This window comes from Aptenodytes forsteri, unplaced genomic scaffold (assembly GCF_000699145.1).
Source record: "Aptenodytes forsteri isolate BGI_AS27 unplaced genomic scaffold, ASM69914v1 Scaffold13, whole genome shotgun sequence".
NCBI classification, from domain to species: domain Eukaryota; kingdom Metazoa; phylum Chordata; class Aves; order Sphenisciformes; family Spheniscidae; genus Aptenodytes; species Aptenodytes forsteri.
In genome coordinates, this window is record NW_008794543.1 from 3,524,036 (window position 1) to 3,538,190 (window position 14,155).

Below are 14,155 nucleotides of genomic sequence, written 5' to 3' on the forward strand. Positions count from 1 at the left end.
GTAGATGTGATCAGCTCTCTGACAGCCTCCCTCTGTCCTGTACTGCATTTAGTAGCACTTCAATGGGGGGAAAAGTTTGTATCCCCAGATTCAGTAAGGGGAAGATTGATATAGAAGATAATGCTTCACATGGCCAGGTTTCCTCTAGCAGTGAATGGTTGTTCTGGTGAATGCAGATCAAATACAAGAAACTTTTCTTCTGTGGAAAAGTCAGGGAGATGTATTTTCTGCAATACCCACCTGTGTGGGTGCTGAAGAGCTCGAGTTAATATGACTCGGTGAAGGCTGCATTGGATTTGTTGTCCTGTTCTGCGTCCCTCTGAAATCTTATCTGCTGGCTGGTGTAATTTTGTGTAACATAACAGACCTTCAATGTGATTTCAGTACAGAGACTATTTAAAAACTCCAATCTGGGATTTTTCTACGACATTCTACAGATACTCATTGTGGCTCTGTTGACAACATATATGGCCCTTAAGGTGAGGCAAGGGGGGAAAAAAAATAAAAGGTGTAAATAGGAGTAAGCATGTAGGTTCATGTGCAACATTATGATTCATATATTGACGCATGTTATTAATTGATAAATTCATGTTTGAAATGTTTAGTAAACATTCATGCCAGCTGTTCATGAGTCCTGCTCATACACTGAAGCTAAAAAAAAAAAAGGATTTAATTTCATTTTGCCTGCACAAGAGAATAATGCTCAACTCTGTAGACCATTAATGACTTGATTGATGCATTGATTAAATTTGGTGTATTATGCTAATAGAGATCACAAAAAATCAACAGATATGTTTTTGTATTGATTATACATCAAAATTCTATATATTTTATCCAATTTAATTACTTTCTGTGCTTATTTATCTGCTTCTGATATTATAGAAGAATTCTGTTGAAAGAATCTGCTTTCAATAAAATTTGGGCTTAAAAATATTTAGCATCACATATCAGGAACACACTCCAAAGTACATTTACCTTACACTTAATCAGTGTGTATGTATCCAGTAAGAAAAATCTTGATTTTCAGATCACTGGGTTTAAGCACCTCTCTACAAATTTTGAATTAATATCTTTTTAAGCCACAAAGCATTTTTCAAGTATGTTATACTGGAAGATATATTTTTAGTAACTTTATCAATACAATTAACACGTTTCAGGTAGGATGGAGTAAGTGCTGTAAGCGGTAGTAGATTCCAGGTTGTACTTCCAGATGGGGGCAGCATTGCTTTAAAAAGAAAAACAAGAATCAGGCAGTCCTGGACTGGTAATTAAACTGTTCGCTCTGAGGAAGAAGATAGGCTCCCAAGTCAAACTAATAAATCTGTGGGTTAATAACATGTTAGTCAGATCAGCATGTTGATCCATTTGTCTGTCTTTACACAGTAAATTGATTTTAACCAAGAGGTTAAAATCCTCCATCAAAGAGGAAACTTTCATAAGAAAAAAAATTCAGAAAAACTAAGAAAACCAACCATGCTTCTTTCTTCTTTAGCCCTAATGGATAATTTCTCCTTAAAACTATGCTGTTATTGTTAATCCTGTTGGGAAATTAATTCTTGGCATTGCAACTTAAAATATTCTTCAAATGTCACCCTGTGTTTCCCCAGTATTTCTTATTGCCAGTAATTGATTATGTAAAAGAATTGCAAGAAACAAGGCTGGTGCTGTAGAGATTGAAGGTGACTGAGTTTACTGCCAAGAGCCTGCAAAAGCAGCGGCTTCTGGGCTTTGTCTCTGGTGGTGCATTTTTGGGTTTTCCATAGCAAGAGAGGAATTCCTTCTCCTTCGGTCAGACAGGTGTTTATGCACACTCACTTACCTCCCCTGTCTCAGAGGACCACTGCAGAAGATGGAAAATAATCTTTATTAATCCTGGAAAATGGGAAATACATTGAGCAAATGGCAGTTTGCTCAGTAAAGGAAAAAAAATAAATGGGCAATTAAATTATATTTAGTGTGTGTTACAGGTACAGCTTAGACCCATTTCAAATTCTGGCACTTACTTGCTTTGGAACTAGATCATCGTCGTTTTTCTTCAGTTCATAAAGTTTAGTTGCATTGTCAGTGTTTCCATGGTGTAAAGATAAAAGCTGCACAGAAAGTTAATGAATTTCTCAGAGCAATTGGAGGTAATTTTTTTGTGGCTTGTTTTTCTATGGCTAGAGCAAAGGATAGAGTGAGAGGAGATGTCCCATTGCTGCTCCTGCAGAACTGCTAGATTAATTAGTCATGAAACCTGCTGCCAATTGCTTGTTTGTTAACTAGAACAATCCATTCCTCATTCAGTCTGAAAATGGAGGTGTGGCAATCGGAAGATTTGCATCTTTGTTTTTATTACCAAGAATGATGATCAAAGCCTCGTAAGAATAAATTTGTGACACTTGCTACAGAAAGTTTCTTCTTTCAAGCAGGTTAACTGTCAGCTATAAAATCCCCTTCTGGGACAAAAGCAAGCTGGAGAGATATACCTGTTAAACTTTGTACTTGTGTGCATAAAGTTTTTGTGGAAGTGTACATAACCCAGGGTATATTGGCATAGATATATTTAATAATGAAAAATAAGTCTCGTTTGGATGTACAAAAGCCTGTAGAAGTGTGTTATAACGTGGATGGAGTTGTGATTATGACCAGTAGGAAAATTACACATTTCTCCTGTAGGCAGAGATGCCTACATTCATAATTTGTGTTACCACATTTGTATGCGAAGAATCCCACCAAAGTGCTCATGGCAACGGCTTTCAGGTTTGTTATGAGCAGAGACAAGGGCAACAGAGCAAACACCCTTCTCCTTCCCCCAAAATCTTAGCATTAATGAATTATAAAGGTGTGTCCTCGAGTTGAACACTATCTGAGAAAATGCATATGCTGCGCGTTATTTGCCCCACATATTCATTGGCTGACTCTGAATATTGTATAGGTTCAGAAATGCCACCGTGTGCTCTGGGCCTGCTCAGGTAACGAAAGCACGTGTGTCTCTGGTACAGTGAAGGGGACTGAGGTCTAGATCAGACTGAATAAGGCTGAAATCTTTCTGGATGACTGAACCAATTAACTGCTGGATACACAGGATTGCCCGCAGCAGGTGTAAAATTACGTTATGTTCAATCTTTGTGAGAGAATTGCAAGAAGAGTAGTTTTGAGTTGCAGTTAGGAGGAGAATAAATCAAAATACTTCCTAGGGAGAGAAAAGCTAAAGGCAAGTTGTGTAGGGAGCATGTTCGTTTTGCTTATTTCATATCTGTGTCTGCATTGCAGTGAGAGGTGTAATTACAGCATGCAAAGGCATACCTGAGTGGTCTTTATCCAGCTCAGCTGAACACTGATGCCTTAAGGCCAGGGTGATATCGACTTCAGAAAGGGAGGGAGCATCCAGAGAGATTAGTGACCTCCTTTTTACTGAAAATAAGTCTAAAACTGTGAGAATGGGGTATTAAAAATGTAAACTAATATTTTTAAAATAATACAGCTGATATTAAACTTGAGAGCCATCTCCCTAGATGGATATCTCATGTCTATATATTATCCCTAATATGGCTTAATAATTGCACTGTTCATGTGGTCGCTGTTAGAAATGTTCTCAAATTCTCAGAAATTACTTATATAGTAAAAGATGGTTCTGAAGTGATAGCATTTTTTCTTTTACCTGATTATGGTAGATAGGCTGAGGTTGTAGGACCAGTTTTGTTGTAGGACCTAGTACTTTGTTAGATTTTTTTTAAGGACATCCCCCCTCCCCCGCTTTATTTTGCATTGGCTTCAGGAATATGCTTATGAAACAAAAAACTGCTGCAGATATTTCAAGAGATTGTGTGGCTATGCAGATCTGTAAAAAATGGAGGACCTAGCAGAGCAGTAAATATTACAGTACACAAGAACAATATTTTCTTGCTCTCTTCCCTTTTCGTGGTAGAATCTTTTAATTGGAAAAAGTAAGCTATTAAACAGACATGGTTGTTTTGATTAGCCAAAATATTCCCGATGTTTTATGCATGCAGGTTGATTGCAAATGTATCATGACTAATTTATGTCTCAATTAATGTTAGTCCATTAACTAAAATATTTGTCTACTTGGACATATTTTTTTAGATAGTAAACTAACTCTGGTGCTGTGCAGCTGCATTTCAATTTCTGCACTGAAATATTGTTTGCAGAATAAAGATGCTTTGTCAGATTTATCCTGGTGAAACCCCATTGACATTGGCCATATTTGACTGTTAAAGTCAACCAGGTTTTACTGCACGTGATTGGTTCTACAGTGATCAATGATGAAACACTAATGTTATGTTCTTCATGGTTTCAGGACGTGAATAATGATGTGTATAGCAGATAGACGAAAAACCAGATCTTATTTTCAAAAAGGAAATTTGTGCAGAATGTAGTTTTTAAATCATGTTTGCTGTATTTCACACTTAAGGAAGCTTCTCTTTACTTCTATTATTCAGAAAATCTGTAATACCAAAGCATAACAAATTGTTCAGTTAAGCCCGAGACAGGTTATGAGGAAATCTATATGCAAGGAAGATATGACTACCTTCATACCTTTAATTTATGATATGTTTAGCAGTAGTAACATATATAACTCCTGGTCAGGGGATAGCAGGAGGGCTGGCTTCTGTCATAAAGCCTTTTGTACTCAAATATAATGGGGCAGAAATACGGGGGACGGGGGACGGTATGTTGCATTTAGGCCTTTTATTTTGTCTTTAAGAATGAAGTAGAGTTTATGTCTTTATTGTATTTTTTTAAAGCTGCCAGCTGATTTCCTCTTTTCATGGTGTGTACCAGACACAGTACTGATCCTTTCAAATGATGTCATATTTTTGGTAACATAAAGTGAAACTAAACATATCAGAGATACAGCATGATGGTACCATGGCATTGTGAAAGCTATCAAGAAGTGAATTAAAGATAGAAAATATCAGGGAATTCCTGGTGGAACCTTTGTCATCACAAAGGCCTTAATAATGTTGGTATTAATCAGGGATGTCAGTGACCCTGATCTGTATTCTTGCTCCCAGTCAGGGTGCAAAAGGCATTAAGATGTGAGAAATCTGGATCCAGGTGAGTGACCGAACACTGATTGCTGCTCCTGGCTAGGTCTGTCCTTAACTCCTAACTCTCCTGAAACTTTTTGAAAAATGTCTGCTTTGTTCTCATATCGAACAAAATAAACTTCTCAGCCTTGAAACTTTTTCATTGAAATGGTATGTTTATTTTCTGACCTGCCCAGTCATTTGAGCCTTGTGATTACCTTCAAACTCTCTCCAGGACAGCATCTCCTCTCTTAAGGACACTGAAGCTAGACCATATTTTATTGTTTCTTATATCGTTCTCCTTCAGCAATGCAGGCCTCTGTTCTAGATTGTTTCTACAGCTCTTTGCAGCCTTTCCCCATCACTTATAAGTATGGAGAGCTGCTCAGTAAACTAGACTTAACAGTTGGATTATGTCGGGGGGGGGGGGAAAAAAAGGAAGAAATGCCTACCCCTTTTACCATTACTCCCAATTACAGTCTGTATAAAGTGCTTAGTCTGATAAACTCTTTTCGTATCCCCTAGGTAGCAAGCAGTGAAAGACAAAATGAGACCCTTTGTTATCTGAATTTTAGGCAACTAAACAAATTTAAATGAAAAAAAGTATTTAGTATTAGTTGGTTTTATCACGCTAATGATAATACGATATCCTGGGTCACGGTGGGTGAATTGTAATGTCTTAACAGTAAAAGCCATTTGAAAATCCTAACCTGAACAAAGCTCAGTTCAACGAGGGTTTTCTTCTCAAGGCAAAAATCAGCCAAGTGTTTTCAGGAGGATTTGCTCAGGTTCAAAGCTCTTTCACTCTGCCTGGATAGCATACACAGTAACATTGATGCTGCCTACCTGTGCTCTGTATTTTTCACTGGTTAGTATCCATTAAGTCTGCTAACTGGAAAGAAGAGTAATACCAGTTAACAGCTTTGCACTGTGGGACAATCTCAAAATTAGATTCTGGGAGACTTTTTGTTGGCTTCAGAAGCCATGAATTTGAATCAAACTTATTAATCCTTCCTAAACGTATGTTCCACTTAAGCTCTAAAGTGTTTTGAACTGTTTCTCCATTTGTAAGAAAAGGTATGTCTTTGAGATGTACGTTTTTGTATTTGACCAATTTTTGGCATGACAATTCATTTTTTTTAATCAAAATTTTCCTATTCTGATCTTAACTTTCCACCTTCCTCAAATTATAGCAAATGCTTTGCAAGACTGGAGAAGAATGGAGTGAAGGTTATATTAGGAGTATCTCTTTTTTCCTTCCCCGCCCCCCCTCTTTTTTTCCTTGGAAACCTCTAACAACATTACCATTTTGTGGCCTGACTTAAGAGTGAGGTAGAGAGCAAATTTCTTAAGCAGCTTCTTTTCAAAGAATCTGAACCATGTCCATAGAAACCGCTCCACTAAACTACCCAGTTTCTTCCTAAAAGTGAATGTTTCCATGCCACAAAGAAGAGAACTTGAAAAACAATCTGGAACATTACTAGCTAACACTTCTTATAGGGCTAAATACCAGATGTGGAGTAGGGAATTTCTCTTACCTTTGATGGTCCTTGCTATATACATGCAGATGTTTAACTCAGTGGCAGTCTGTGTAATGCAACATTAAATAGTTCTGGGTTCTCACTGGGTTTTTATGGTTTCATAAAGTATCTAAGTCTCTGTTTTGTTTTTTTTTAATGTAAATCTGCACCTCTCTCTATATGTATAAGAAAAAAATGGAAGAGGAAGAAGTGTAGAGTTCTGAAATGGCATGATTTGCTAGCAAAAAAAAAGCAGCTATTTAAAACTACAAGATGATAGTTTCATAAATGAATATCACAGTAGGAACATCGTTATCTAAAGACCTTCAAAATTTTATTTTCTTATTTCATTTTTATTGGTGAAGATAAAAATGAGATGAATATCTTCTACATAAAAAATAGTACTGCTCTGAGTGCATCTCTTCATATAAGGAGATTTAACTAAAACTTGTGTCTTCAGTTTTTGAAGGAGGCTCAGTGATAAAGTATGGCCTTTTATAGGCTTATCATGGAAGCTTGTATGACGCCTTAAAAATGTAGGGAAAAAAGTAATATTAAAAGTTGCTTTAATGTTTGTCAGGGAAAATTTGTGCAAGGATGGTGACTGTGTGAAATTTGACCCACTGATGGAGTCGCTCTAAGTCTGAACAAACATACAGCTGCATTTCAGGTAGTGTTGAGTACAGCCAGACTTACACCACCCAGGAAAAGCAAAGGATCAAACAAATGCTCTTTTCATCCCTTCTCTTCCACTCTGTTGATCCTTAAGGTGGTGGTTACAGTGACAAGGGCAGCTGTTTGGTGAGCCTGGTAGGGGCAGTCCTCTACTTTATGCCTCAGATGTTGCATTCTCATCTTACTGGTTACCTTCTTCTAGACAAAAACAAGTATTTCCTTCCATAAATTACAAAGTTGATATGTTTTAAGGAGCAATTAAAAGCTTTATGCTGTGTTGTATTGTATTTCCTTACTCACCGCTTTTCATGTGTCCTTTCTTTTACCCTCTTAAGTGCAGGGTGCTTAGCCCAGTGACTCTGGCAGGTTAAGGGTGTTGTCAGTGCAGATCAGATTCATCTTGGTAATGGTATGTGTGACTGAGCAGAGAATACATGGTTAGTGCGCGTATGAGGATGAGAGTGTCAAAGATTTTGTATGTGTTACTTTTCAGAATCTATTTGCTTGCGTCTCATGTTCTTTGGTTGTCTTTTCTGACCCTCTGCCTGAGTCTTATTTGATGTCTCTTGTAATCGTTAATGAAAAGTCACAAACCGCTTTGTTTACTGGATGAATGATTTAGAAGAAGAAAAGCCCTTTCTTTTGATGCTTACGGTGTTTAAAATTACTGTGACCTAACTGCCACATAAAAGCAAGGGACAAGCAGACAGAGCAACTTAAAAAAAAAAAAACCAAACCAAAACCCTATTGTTTCTAAGAATTTATGAACTCTTGTGTGTCAGGTTTTACACACTTAAACTCTTTGGCGTTTGTATGTATGCCAAGTGTACATACAGGTGCACCGGAAAGGTGAACGCGGCCCAGGTTCCTAACTAGGTGTCCCTTTCCATTCCAAATCATATTTAGAACAAACATGATTTTTTTTTCTATCATTGTGGAAATGTTCTTACAGCTGTTTGGAGACCCAGGTGAAAGTTTGAAGCTGTGGGCTCCACTGAGCACATAGAACACAGCATGCCTACTCTGCCATAGCAATAGGCCCTAAGCAAAATAAATAAGGCATTCCGTGGTAGTTTTTCCCATAAATAGAAATAATTGATTGTGACTTGCCTGATAGTTCTCAAGGGCTCCAAAGCCCTATTACAATCTGTTGGTTAAAAAGAAATATGCTTTATAGAATTCCACTAAGAAAGGTCTGCTGTTGTAAAAATGTAATCCTGTGTTGTTTTATATATTATACAGTACTGGAAATTTTGTATGTAATTGATCATACACAATTGATGTAATATTGTGCTGCTGCTCCGTGCAGCTAGGGGCAGCTAGTGTTCCTTCAATAAGCTTTCTGTGAGTAAAGTAGATGATTTTAACAGAATCTGCTGGATGAGTCATTGTTAAGAGATTAGGAGCCCAAAAAAATTGAAGGAGGAAGCCTCTAGGAAAACGGTTGCCAGTTGTTAGTTAAAAGAATTATAGTAACAATGTTATCCGTAAATTTGGTGTCTGCCTAATTATTCACAATGTTACACTCAAAGAAAATGGAAGGGGAGGTAAAGCAGGCTATTACAGTAAATGTTGGGAGTTAATGGAGGAATTGTTCTGTTTCCATCTTTGCTGTAGACTTTCTGTGTATTGAAGTCTTGCTACTGTTCCACAGAGCCACAGTCCAGCTCTATAAATGAGGCTGCTAGTTTTTTTTCCTGAAAATGAATGTACAAGACCTTCATGGATGTTCATTAAAAAATAAAATCAGATCTTAAAGCAGGAAAGTCATATCTATTTATTCCTTTATGCCACCATAAAATAAATGGATTAATAATGTAAACAATGAAAGACTGGATAGGAAGTCTTGTTCTGGAGAAATGTTAGAAATAATAAGAAAATTCAGTCCTTTGACAATCAGCTCTGAAAGCAGCCTGTTGTGCCTGAGTTTTACAAGGTGCTGAGAACCTGATGTAATGTTGTACGTTGGATGTGCTACGATATCCACAGCCTTAGGGCTGAGCTGAAGAATGAATGTCAACTGTGATTACAGTTTTCTTGCTTTTGACAATTTGTACCAGATTTAACCTCTCCTGAAGTGTACTTCTGCATTTGCTTTTTAGGTTAAGATATGCAAAATGGATGTAGCGTATGTTTAAAGTTGACTTTTATGAATGTTAGTTATATCTTCCATACTATTGCAATCATAGCCCAATCCATTTTTGTTAGAAAACATAGATAAATGATACACTAGGAGCAGGGAAATCACATTTAGAACTGAATAAGTTGCCATCCCACTGAAGTGTCAAATGTAACTTATTTGTGCAAAAACTTAGTCCTCGAATTTGATCATGGTTCTAAATTGATCAAACTTTTTTACTTATTAAATTTCCTATATATTTCTCTTTGCTAAGAGGCAGTTACTAAAGATGGTGTTAAAATGCTAATGTGAATCTGACATAAGTTGGTTTGTTTTTTTTTAACTTCTCACCATTCTGCTCATGTGTTTTACAGTCAATGTTACTGCAGCTGCCTCTTCTCGTTGAGTGCAGGTATCTTGAAGGAAAATGCAGTTCTGAGGGAATTCACCCTTGGGACACAGTCTACTAAATCAGAGCCTGGAGAAATCAGAAATGGAGAGCGAGAATGTGAAAAAAACAGTGTAGGTGAAGACTGGATAATTGCAGTCTACATGAGGAAGCAAGTACTTGCAGACTTGGTTACTGACCATGTCACAAAAAGACAAAATGCAACTTAATGACCCAGTTTCCAGAAATAGGAGCTCTTTACTGAGTGCACAGTTGCATATGCTAAACCAGTTATACAGGCAGACGTTTGCCTGCCCATAGCCATTGAGATACTTACCTTAATACCTAAAAGGCATTCATCATCATGGCAGAGGTCTACAGTGTGATTTCAGGGAAATGAAATGGAAAAATTGCTTGATCAGAACACATTAAATTTCAAAATTGTTAAAAAAATTTTCCTTGAAGCAGCAAATTATGATAATAGCACTTTTGCCTTTTTCTTGCTTATCTAATTCTAGCAATGAGGTATCTGTGTATATACAATTGTATCCCAGATGTTTTAAGTTCTGTTCTCGCTTCTTTTTCCCCTTCTGTGTACAGGCTGTATACAAGGAAAATTGTATTGCAATGAATGTGTCTATTGCAATAAAGACTGTCTTTAGTGATGGGGCTGAGAACAAATGTGGTAAACATTTGTCTTTCCACCTGAATGAACTTCTCTTGCAGTTTTTAAAATTGTAATTTTGTGTAATCTTTTTTTTTATTTAATCTTCTGGGAGCTGTTGATGTGAATGGAAGATAAAACTGTTAAAACTAGTGTAGTATATGACTCCAGAAATCAGGGGAGTAACTAGCTTTAACACTGTAAAATGATTCCACTTAATTCTACATGCTAGTTAGTTTCCTTTCAAACTTTGCTTGCTGTTGGATGTGGATAAGAGCAACACAAGTCTGAGTTACAGTCCACTTACTGAAGCTAGAACGTGGTAAACGAACTTTATGATACTGTGAATATTTGGGTTAAACTACGCACTTGCGTTTAGAGTTCCTGCCAGCAGAACTGACTGACTGAGCATGTTTTAAGCAAGTTACTGCCCCTCTACTGCAGCTTTACCTTTGCATTGAAATAAAGCTGGCTATTGTAATGGCCTGGTGATGGTTTTCACAAGCAGGTTTGGGGACAGGGGATATCAGGCAGTCAGAAGTCAGTATCGTGGAAGAGACCATTCTCAGCAGGGAGCAATGGGTAGCAGCCGACATCAGTAGCTTACTCAAAGCAGGTCGATGTGCTCACTGGTGAGGCCCTGGGAGCTTTAGATTTCCTATCAACCCTAATCCTAACCATTGCTGAACCACGCACAAGTAACCCAACAGCCATTACCCAGATGGAAAATTTTCCCACACGAGTTATCTTGAGAAATTTTTCATTTTGGCAATGTTTGGGGCTTCTCTAATGCTCAGACTGAGGTGAGGGCAATCAAAGGAAACTGCAGGCTGTAGCAAGAGCTTGGCTGTATTTGGGCAGTGGCTGCGAGATTTATTGAGTAAGGCTCAGCCAGAGTGCTTATGGTGGAGAGAAAGCTTTGAGTCTCGGTAGTAGTGGGGCTGAACAGAGACTGTCAAATAATTAATGTAATGTCATTCTTCTCAAGCTAGTCAGTTTTTGGGAGAAAATAATAAATTGAAACCAGGGGAGTCAAACACAGTTTCTGTTCTAGAGAAGTAGGGTTGGTTTTATCTCCTGTTCCATCATAACCACGTTGAATTTTGCTGGTTTTATCTTAAGTCAGGTTTATAAAATATTCATTCTAGATACTGTATGGAAAACAGGGGTAGGAATGGCTTTTGGTAGAGAAGTGTGTATGTTCGGGAGTCTGTTTCTGATATGCCCTTCCCATTCTTGGGTTTTCTGTACTTGTGATTTTGTAAGGTTCTGAATATGATGTTCTTGGTTCAGATGGGATTGATTTTTTTTTTTCTCTTGCCCCCCTCTCTTTTATGCTGTGGCCATGTGATCTCAGCTGGAGCCTGAGATGTGGATGTGACTGACAGCATCCCTTAAGCAAGGGACAGTGGGTGAGAAAGAACTGATGACCTTCACATTATTGTCTGATAATTAAAGCTGTGATCTAATTAACCCTCACTGCCATCACATGGTTCTTCTGAGAAAACCCTTTCTTAGTAGAGTTCCCTTGCTTAATCAAAATTGCAAGGAAGTGGATAATTCCGGACTAGAACTTACCTGAATGCTTTTAAAACTCCTTTGCTGTCGTATTGCTATATGACATCATCTTCATTACCTCTAGTGTTGCTATTTTTATGTATTTGTCATCCTAAATTTACACTGGAATTACATATTTACTTTGGAAATGCAAAGCCATTTAAGTCCTCTGAAATTTGCTTTGCTTAGGAGGAGAGGTTTATAATGCCTAAAATAAGATGGAGGCGGGGAGAATTTAGAGGACACTGTTCAAGAAATTGGCTTAGAACAACTGGTCTTACTGATGTGATTGTAATGAATCTTCTCTTGCTTTACCTCTTCTCCTACAGCTGACAGGATTCAAAATGATGCTTTCCTTACTAAGTCCACTCTTGTCTTCCTCCCCTATTTTCAGTGTTTTCTCAAGGATTTAAACAGGCGGAGAAGGGATTCATCTTTAATGACACCCTTTATTCAGAAGGCAGCACTCTGTTTTCTAACTTAGGATGCCTTGCCAGAATCCTCTTAGCTAAATTCTGAAGTGCCAGCTTTAGATTTAGTGTCAGTAGTCAGGAAAATGACTCAGAGTAAATCAACACCACTGATACTCAGCTTGGAAGAATTCAACACTATGGATTCCAAAGCAGGAGGAGGAGGGTTTCAGGGTATCTAGTGTTTAGGGGGGAGTGAAAGAAGGAAGAGGAAAGGGAGTAAAATGATGTGAAAATGATAATTGCACATTTTCAAGTGATAGAAATAGCATTTCTTTATTGTAGGAAAACAAACAGGAGAGCGTGAAAAGCGTGATGTCTTCCCATGACTAAGCTGTTCCTAAGCATATTCTTTACTGTACAACAATGTAGTCTCAGCCAGGCAAAGGCTGTGCCTTATTTTGATTTTATGAATCACTACATTCCATTATTTAACAGCAAAAAAATCCAGAAAATTCCCCCAAAGAGTGCTGATATTGTTACTTTTAGTACTTTAAATTCTAAAGAGAGGTTCGTTGCATTTTGTCCTGTATATAGCATTTAAATAGAGAAGTATATGTAATGATTATCATCACTTAATGGTACCTTTCTACCTCCCTGCTAAAGATAAGAACAACAAAAGAGTTTAGGTATCTGCGTATGAACTGTATAAAGTATAATCAGCTCTATAAAACGAAGATTACAGCGATACATTCGAACTCTGAAGGAGGTTGATCCTACAGCCTTTTTTCAGTCCAGTAATGCCAGAAGGGACCTAAAAGATACTAATCATTATGACCTGCATTGAGCAAAGCTTTTAAACACATACTTTGTTTTAATCCTGGGATTTATTTCCATAGTGCTTTAGGGATTGCTGTTAGTACAGAAAATAAAACTGCAAGCACAAAGTACAGCCTGAACCTGTCCTCTGTGGAGCAGGTGGAGCTGAAGGAGCTCAGCTCACTTTGTTACACTGCCTGACTAGGTAGGCTGCCTCCAGGTAAGCATGGCAGCCCAGGCTAACTAGGTTGTACTATTCATCTTGATGCCTCTCTTGTAGACTGATGTGAATACACCGATATAACAGGTTTAGTGTTAGCATTTTGGCTGACGGGCTCTGCACAGCTGGATCTTCCTTTGGACTAAGCCTTGTGGGACTGAGTTTCTGATGAAGGTACAAAAGCATAGAAAAAAAAATAGTTGCAGGCAAAAATATACCTTATAAGAACTATGCAATGCCAACCACTTAAATACAGTTCCAGATATTTCAGTGATTGCATCTTGACTTGTAAGAATAAAGTTCTCTTTATTCTACTAAGGAAAAAAGTAAACTTCCCTATGAGATAGACTGATTGAATCCGGTATCTGATGTATTTTATTTGACCATCCCCAAGTTTTTGACAAGATGAAGCAATTTTAAACTTGTGTGACATTCTCATATATTCAAATGCTTGTGATGTGTCCTTAGTGACTTGCTGTATACAACTATTTAAAATTTAAATTAGATTTTAAAAGGAAGCATTTAATCATTGTTTACATATCTTTAGAACTAGATGAAGTGTTGGGTATCTGCCTGTGGTGGGTTGACCCTGGCTGGATGTCAGGTACCCACCAAACCGCTCTATCACTCCCTCCTCAGCTGGACAGGGGAGAGAAAATATAACAAAAGGCTTGTGGGTCGAGATAAGGACAGGGAGAGATCACTCACCAATTACCATCGTGGGCAAAACAGACTTGACTGGAGGAAAAT